Genomic DNA, 6,904 nt, shown 5'->3' with positions numbered 1-6,904 from the left:
ACAGGTGTGTGCCTTACCAAATCATGTCCAATCAATTGAATTTACCACAGGTGGACTCCAGATTTTTTACCTGTTTTTGCCCTTTCCCTTTCCTTTCATTATGGGGTATTCTGAGTAGATTGATGAGGAACATTTTTTATTTAATCCATTTTAGAATAAGGCTAATGTAACAAAATGTGGAAGAAGTACTTCCCGAATGCACTGTAAATGTTGAAGAGGGTGGGGCTCAAGCTGCATCTCTGTCTCACCCCATGGTGAGGAAATACATCTACAGTTGAAGTCAGAAGTTTACATACAGCTTAGCCAAATACATTTAAACTCAGTTTTTCACAATTCCTGACATTTAATCCTGGTAAAAATTCCCTGTTGTAAGTCAGTTAGGATCACCACATTATTTTAAGAATGTGAAATGTCAGAATAATAGTAGAGAGAATTATTTATTTCAGCGTTTATTTCTTTCATCACATTTCCAGTGGGTCAGAAGTTTACATACATTCAATTAGTATTTGGTAGCATTGCCTTTAAATTGTTTAACTTAGGTCAAACGTTTTGGGTAGCCTTCCACAAGCTTCCCACAATAAGTTGGGTGATTTTTGGCCCATTCCTCCTGACAGAGCTGGTGTAACTGAGTCAGGTTTGTAGGCCTCCTTGCTCGCACACGCTTTTTCAGTTCTGCCCACAAATTTTCTATAGGATTGAGGTCAGGGCTTTGTGATGGCCACTCCAATAGCTTGACTTTGTTGTCCTTAAGCCATTTTGCCACAACTTTGGAAGTATGCTTGGGGTCATTGTCCATTTGGAAGACCTATTTGCGACCAAGCTTTAACTTCTTGACTGATGTCTTGAGATGTTGCTTCAATATATCGACATAATTTCCCTTCCTCATGATGCTATCTATTTTGTGAAGAGAACCAGTCCCTCCTGCAGCAAAGCACCCCCACAACATGATGCTGCCACCCCTGTGCTTCACGTTTGGGATGGTGTTCTTTGGCTTGCAAGCCTCCTCCTTTTTCCTCCAAACATAACAATGGTCATTATGGCCAAACAGTTCTATTTTTGTTTCATCAGACCAGAGGACATTTCTCCAAAAAGTATGATCTTTGTCCCCATGTGCAGTTACAAACCGTAGTCTGGCTTTTTTATGGCGGTTTTGGAGCAGTGGCTTCTTCTTTGCTGAGCGTCCTTTCAGGTTATGTCGATATAGGACTCGTTTTACTGTGGATACCCTAAATATGCATGTATAAATGAGAGAACAAGCATTTAGTTGGTGCGAATCATTTTGGTTTCCTTTTTTACCATCATCAGATTCGCTAGCATTTTGGCTAAGCACTTTGTTTTCATTTCATATGTTTAGCAATAGATGAGGATCATTCTGGATTTAAAAAAATAATAAATCAATGAATTATGTTGTTGTTCCACTGAGGATTTCAAACAACATGATATTGAGAAAAATAGAATGAACAGAATGCTTTTTTGTTAAATGAAATTTAGACAATGGTTTTGTCAAATTATTTTCATTGTTTCCTATTTTCTTCTTGGAAAAAAGGACTGGTTACAAACCCATTATGTAATTATATTTTGACCAGTTTGTTACTTTTGTTGCAGCTATACTTGCCAAGGTATACATGTGATATATTTGTTATTTCAAATATGTAAAATACACCCACCATGAACGCCCACTAAATTTGCCCAAGAAGAGGCAAACAAAATAAAATCAACACCAAATTTAAAGACAGGCAACAAACTAAAAAGTGCAGCAAAATTAAAACTGGGAAGATCAGATCAAGGATTGTTTTTTACAAATCAAAATAGAAAACGCCAACTAAATGTGTTAACCCTCCAAATAGCTCAAGCCAACTGGAGCACTGGGCCAGCCGCTCTTAAATAAGGGAAACACCTTCTGACTATTGAGATGACAAGCCAGCTCAGGTGTAACACATACTGACTAACGAGTTGACACCAATCGTTGCACCCAGCGTGCTAACGTCCAACCTCAAAATATAAATGGAAAAACCAAAGCCTGTAACAGCTCTCTCTCTCGCTCTCTCTGTGTGTGTCTCTCTGTCTCTTAATTCAATTCAAAGAGGCTTTATTGTAATGGAAAATGTGTTTACATTGTCAAAGCAAGTGAAATAAACAAACAAATTTAACAACAACAATAAACAATTAGAAATTAACAGTAAAAATATTTCAAAAATATAAAAACATTTCTAGTGTTATATTATCAGCAATGTACAGTGTTTAAGCAATATGCAAATAATTGTAGTACGAATAGTGGGGGAAGATAAATAAACAGATAAGTATTGGTGGTATTTACAATGTTGTTTGTGCTCAACTGGTTGCTTTTTTCTCATGGGAACGGGCCACACATCGTGCTGCTGTGATGGCACATTGTGGTATTTCGCCTAATAGATATGTTGGATTAGTTTTCAAATTATTTGTGGGTCTGTTTGATATGTGGGAAATGTGGTCTCTAATGTGGTCATACATTTGGCAGGAGGTTAGGAAGTGCAGCTCAGTTTCCACCTCATTTTGTGGACAGTGAGCACATATCCTGTCTTCTCTTGAGACCCAGGTCTGCCAATGGCAACCTCTCTCAATAGCAAGGCTATGCTCACTGAGTCTGTACACAGTCAAGGATTTTCTTAATTTTAGGTCAGTCACAGTGGTTAAGTATTCTGCTACTGTGTACTCTCTGTTTAGGGCCGGATAGCGTTCCAATTTGCTCTGTTTTTTGTTGTTGAAATAATCTACACACAATGGGAATGGGAGAAACCCATAATGACACACAATGGGAATGGGAGGATCCCATAATGAGAAAGCAAAAACAGGTTTTTAGATTTTTTTGCAAATGTATAAAAAAACAACAACTGATATCACAATTACAGAAGTATTCAGACCCTTTACTCAGTACTTTGTTGAAGCACCTGTAGCAGCGATTACAGCCTCGAGTCTTCTTGGGTATGACGCTACAAGCTTGGCAGACCTGTATTTGGGGCGTTTCTCCCATTCTTCTCTGCAGATACTCTCAAGCTCTGTCAGGTTGGATGGGGAGCGTCGCTGCACAGCTATTTTCAGATCTCTTCAGATATGTTCAATCGGGTTCAAGTCCAGGCTCTGGCTGTGCCACTCAAGGACATTCAGAGACTTGTCCCGAAGCCACTGCTGCTTCGTCTTGCCTGTGTGCTTAGGGTCGTTGTTCTGTTGGAAGGTGAACCTTCACCCCAGTTTGAGATCCTGAGTGCTCTGGAGCAGGTTTTCATCAATGATCTCTCTGTACTTTGCTCTTTTCATCTTTCCCTTGATCCTGACTAATCTCCCAGTCCCTGCCGCTGAAAAACATCCCCACAGCATGATGCTGCCACCACCATGCTTTATCGTATGGATGGTATTGGCAGGGTGATGAGCAGGGCATGGTTTCCCCCAGACGTGATGCATGGCGTTCAGGCCAAAGAGTTCAATCTTGGTTTCATCAGACCAGAGAATCTTGTTTCTCATGGTTTGAGAGTCCTTTAGGTACCTTTTGGCAAACTCCACACTGACCAAGGTCCTTCTCCCGTGATTGCTCAGTTTAGGAAGAGTTTTGGTGGTTCCAAGCTTCTTCCATTTAAGAATGATGGAGGCCACTGTGTTCTTGGGGACCTTCAATGCAGCAGACATTTTTTGTACCCTTCCCCAAATCTGTGCCTCAACACAATCCTGTCTCGGAGCTCTACAGACAATTCCCTTGGACCTCATGGCTTGGTTTTTGCTCTGACATGGACCGTCAACTGTGGGACCTTATATAGACAGGTGTGTGCCTTACCAAATCATGTCCAATCAATTGAATTTACCACAGGTGGACTCCAGATTTTTTACCTGTTTTTGCCCTTTCCCTTTCCTTTCATTATGGGGTATTCTGAGTAGATTGATGAGGAACATTTTTTATTTAATCCATTTTAGAATAAGGCTAATGTAACAAAATGTGGAAGAAGTACTTCCCGAATGCACTGTAAATGTTGAAGAGGGTGGGGCTCAAGCTGCATCTCTGTCTCACCCCATGGTGAGGAAATACATCTACAGTTGAAGTCAGAAGTTTACATACAGCTTAGCCAAATACGTTTAAACTCAGTTTTTCACAATTCCTGACATTTAATCCTGGTAAAAATTCCCTGTCGTAAGTCAGTTAGGATCACCACATTATTTTAAGAATGTGAAATGTCAGAATAATAGTAGAGAGAATTATTTATTTCAGCGTTTATTTCTTTCATCACATTCCCAGTGGGTCAGAAGTTTACATACATTCAATTAGTATTTGGTAGCATTGCCTTTAAATTGTTTAACTTAGGTCAAACGTTTTGGGTAGCCTTCCACAAGCTTCCCACAATAAGTTGGGTGATTTTTGGCCCATTCCTCCTGACAGAGCTGGTGTAACTGAGTCAGGTTTGTAGGCCTCCTTGCTCGCACACGCTTTTTCAGTTCTGCCCACACATTTTCTATAGGATTGAGGTCAGGGCTTTGTGATGGCCACTCCAATAGCTTGACTTTGTTGTCCTTAAGCCATTTTGCCACAACTTTGGAAGTATGCTTGGGGTCATTGTCCATTTGGAAGACCTATTTGCGACCAAGCTTTAACTTCTTGACTGATGTCTTGAGATGTTGCTTCAATATATCGACATAATTTCCCTTCCTCATGATGCTATCTATTTTGTGAAGAGAACCAGTCCCTCCTGCAGCAAAGCACCCCCACAACATGATGCTGCCACCCCTGTGCTTCACGGTTGGGATGGTGTTCTTTGGCTTGCAAGCCTCCTCCTTTTCCCTCTAAACATAACAATGGTCATTATGGCCAAACAGTTCTATTTTTGTTTCATCAGACCAGAGGACATTTCTCCAAAAAAGTATGATCTTTGTCCCCATGTGCAGTTACAAACCGTAGTCTGGCTTTTTTATGGCGGTTTTGGAGCAGTGGCTTCTTCTTTGCTGAGCGTCCTTTCAGGTTATGTCGATATAGGACTCGTTTTACTGTGGATATAGATACTTTTGTACCTGTTTACTCCAGCATCTTCACAAGGTCCTTTTCTGTTGTTCTGGGATTGATTTGCACTTTTCACACCAAAGTACGTTCACCTCTAGGAGACAGAACTTGTCTCCTTCCTGAGTGGTATGACGGCTACGTGATCCCATGGTGTTTATACTGGCGCACTATTGGTTGTACAGATGAACGTGGTACCTTCAGGCATTTGGAAATTGCTCCCAAGGATGAACCAGACTTGTGGAGGTCTACATTTTTTTTCTGAGGTCTTGGCTGATTTCTTTAGATTTTGCCATGATGTCAAGCAAAGAGGCACTGAGTTTGAAGGTAGGCCTTGAAATACATCCACAGGTACACCTCCAATTGACTCAAATGATGTCAATTAGCCTATCAGAAGCTTCTAAAGCCATGACATCATTTTCTGGAATTTTCCAAGCTGTTTGAAGGCACAGTCAACTTAGTGTATGTAAACTTCTGACCCACTGGAATTGTGATACAGTGAATTATAAGTTAAATAATCTGACTGTAAACAATTGTTGGAACAATTACTTGTGTCATGCACAAAGTAGATGTCCTAACCGACTTGCCAAAACTATACTTTGTTAACAAGAAATTTGTGGAGTGGTTGAAAAATGAGTTTTAATGACTCCAACCTAAGTGTATGTAAACTTCCGACTTCAACTGTGTATGTTTGTTGCCAATTTTAAAAGCACACATTTTATAATGTCTTATGTTTTTCCTCCAACACCACTTTCCATCAATTTGTATAGCAGACCCTCATGCCAAATTGAGTCAAAAGCTTTTTTGAAATCAACAAAGCATGACTTTGTTTTTGTTTTGGCTTGTTTGTTTGTCAATAAGGGTGTGCAGGGTGTATACGTGGAATATACCAGAACTGAGGATAATGTTGAAGAGTTTAAGAATAGCCAATTTGAATTTGTGGTCTGTATCATTTTGTTTAGTATACCGTCAACACCGCAGGCCTTTTTGGGTTTGAAGGTTTGTATTTTGTCCTGTAGCTCATCCAATGTAATTGGAGAATCCAATGGATTCTGGTAGTCTTTAATAACTGACTCTCTAAGTTTTGTAAATTATCATGTATATGTTTTTATTCTTGGTTCTTTGTTATATGGCCGAAAAGGTTTGAGAAGTGGTTTATCCATACATCTCCATTTTGGATAGGTAGCTCTTCATGTTGTTGTTTGTTTAGTGTGTTCCAATTTTCCCAGAAGTGATTTGATTCTTCAATCACATTGAGCAGTTTTCTGTCATGCTATTACTTATTTTTTCTTAGTGTATTTCTGTACTGTTTTAGTGTTTCCACATAGTGAGGGCGTAAGCCAATATTTTCTGGGTCTCTGTGTTTTTGGTTGGATATGTTTCTCAATTTATTTTTAAGGTTTTTGCATTCTTCATCAAAGCATTTCTCATTGTTGTTAGTTTGTTTTAGGTTTTCTCCTTGAATTTAAATGTGATATGTTAGCTGATAGGTCAGTTATACTGTTCATGCTTCCTACTGCTAAGTTTACACCTTCACTACTGCAGCGCTCTCTTGGCCTCTCCCTCTCCTCCATGGCATTTGAATGTGAAAAGCCTCTTATGTGTGACTTACTTAGGTAGGTCATTAGCATTGGCATGGGGGGTGGGCTGTGTGACTGTGGGGCTGTGTGGGGCTGTGGGAGAGTGAACAAGTGGTTGCAGCGTTAGCAGGGTGGAGCTCAGGAGGGTGGGCTGAGACCTGACTGGACAGGACAAGGGTGATCCTAAGAGAGGAGGGTAATGGGGAGAGAAGCATTAGGGTAGCAGGGTACAGTGTAGCAGGATAGCAGTAGAGTATGTGGTCCACTGGTTCAGAACTGGACCCTTCATAACATGGCTTCTTAGAGAGGA

The sequence above is a fragment of the Salvelinus namaycush genome, chromosome 18 (assembly GCF_016432855.1).
Source record: "Salvelinus namaycush isolate Seneca chromosome 18, SaNama_1.0, whole genome shotgun sequence".
In the NCBI taxonomy this organism is placed as follows: domain Eukaryota; kingdom Metazoa; phylum Chordata; class Actinopteri; order Salmoniformes; family Salmonidae; genus Salvelinus; species Salvelinus namaycush.
Note: the sequence above shows the minus strand (reverse complement) of the source record.